The sequence below is a fragment of the Frankliniella occidentalis genome, unplaced genomic scaffold (assembly GCF_000697945.3).
Source record: "Frankliniella occidentalis isolate FOCC.00 unplaced genomic scaffold, Focc_3.1 Scaffold89, whole genome shotgun sequence".
NCBI classification, from domain to species: domain Eukaryota; kingdom Metazoa; phylum Arthropoda; class Insecta; order Thysanoptera; family Thripidae; genus Frankliniella; species Frankliniella occidentalis.
The window spans coordinates 516,821-518,490 of NW_026267218.1; the positions used below are offsets into that span (position 1 = coordinate 516,821).

Below are 1,670 nucleotides of genomic sequence, written 5' to 3' on the forward strand. Positions count from 1 at the left end.
TTCCATCCCAACAATTCCTGGCCTTGTCTCATATCCCGACGACATTCTCACCCCTCCTCCCTCCTCTTTCCCCCCTTTCTTCCTCGCTTACGCCAGCTTTCGGCGTCAACCGACAAATTTGGCAGAAATAAAAGTCTTTTGGGTCGTTGAGTGCATTCCACGCGGTCCGCGGTGCGCGGCTCGGTTACCAGAGCGCGTTGCACTCGTCTCCGCGAGACAATTCGCACCTCCTTTGACGGCCTGCGAAGACTGCTCTGCCCCGTTTTTATAAATTTAACTCGTTTTTATTCGTTCGGTTCCCTCTCGCGCGCGGCCGGCGGCCTCCACAAGGACAGCAGCTGCCTGGACGGCCAGGACGGGTCCAAGCGAGCGGATCAGAACAAAAAATTATGATCAGAAATCCGAGCTCTGCGAGTTCATCATTCTAGCGGCAGCACAGCGTTAGGTATCGACCAGAATACATAATACAAAGATAATACAATCATCATCACTTTTATGACATAACTTTTTGGCTCGTTTGGCAACTTTGGCACCTAGGCAAAACAGAGTCGTCACCTTCTATCTTTTGATACGCCTGCTCTCTCTCACTCTCTCTCTCCCCACAAGGACCCGCACTCAGATCGTCCTCATCTTTTTCGATAAAAGGTGATGTGGTTGGTACGCCTGCGCCAATTTGTCAGCGGCACTGCGGCAGTGACAGGTGCTACCGTACACTGCCTGCCGCAGACTAAAGAAGGCAACAAGAAAAAAACTAACAAAAAACACGCACACGAAGGAGAGAACAGAAAGAAACTCGACGAATGCAATTGCTTCCAAATGCTCACTCACTGGCTCGCGCGAGCCGCCTTCTGCCGAGGAGTGATGAAATTTGTCACTACTCAGTCAAAAATAACGTATCAACCCCCACCGCGACCAGACCCCACGATTTGAAAGCAGGGGGCCTACCCCCTAAACATTATTACAACTTATTCGACGCTGCTTTTTCTTATTATTATTCTGATAATATAACAGCTCGCTTTTTCTTCTTTTTTTTATTTTGATACAATAACAGCTCGCTTTTTCTTATTTCATTTTGATAAAATAACAGCTCGCACACCAAGTTGTTTGTTTCATACGCGACGAATTATCGGTGTGTCGATATCCAAGAAGAAACACGCGTTCGCACATTTTCGCAAGCGGCAGGGCAAGCAGCAACAAACAATTAAGGTGCGCACACGGGGCGGTCTCGTCCTGCTTTCCACCTTTTTTCTGACTTTTTTCTTTTACCCTTTCATGCCTTCTTCATCCTTGGAGAGCGCTCTCTCTCGCGCGCGCGCTCTCTCTCTTTCTCTCGCGCGCGCGCCCTTACGACAACGCCAAAAGATTGTTGGCTTGGTCTCTCAGTTCAAGCGACTCAAATGGTCCGTGTAAGAGAGAGTGGAGAGCGGGCAATGGGAGGGAGGGAGAGAGAGAGAGAGAGAGGAGGGAGAGAGAGAGAGAGAGAAGGGGGAGAAGTGAAGGAGGGGGGGGCAGGCGTTGTGCGGTCCAGGTACTCAACGTGTCAGCACGGCCACATTTCTGCACGAGAGCGTCTGGGGTGTCGCGCCCGCCGGTCAGGCGCGATGCAAGCCCCGCGGGGCAGTTGTGCAGGGCGTGGCGGGGCGTGGTGGGGCGTGGTGGGGCGTGGTGGG

The 1,670-nt window shown here is 51.8% G+C and overlaps 1 protein-coding gene across 1 annotated transcript in view; it reads right to left on the minus strand.

Annotated features, from left to right (window-relative positions):
- Positions 1–1,670, minus strand: part of LOC113209361 (T-box transcription factor TBX20-like) — an 84,358-nt gene that overhangs the window by 32,214 nt on the left and 50,474 nt on the right. The gene's annotated exons all lie outside the window — the stretch shown is intronic.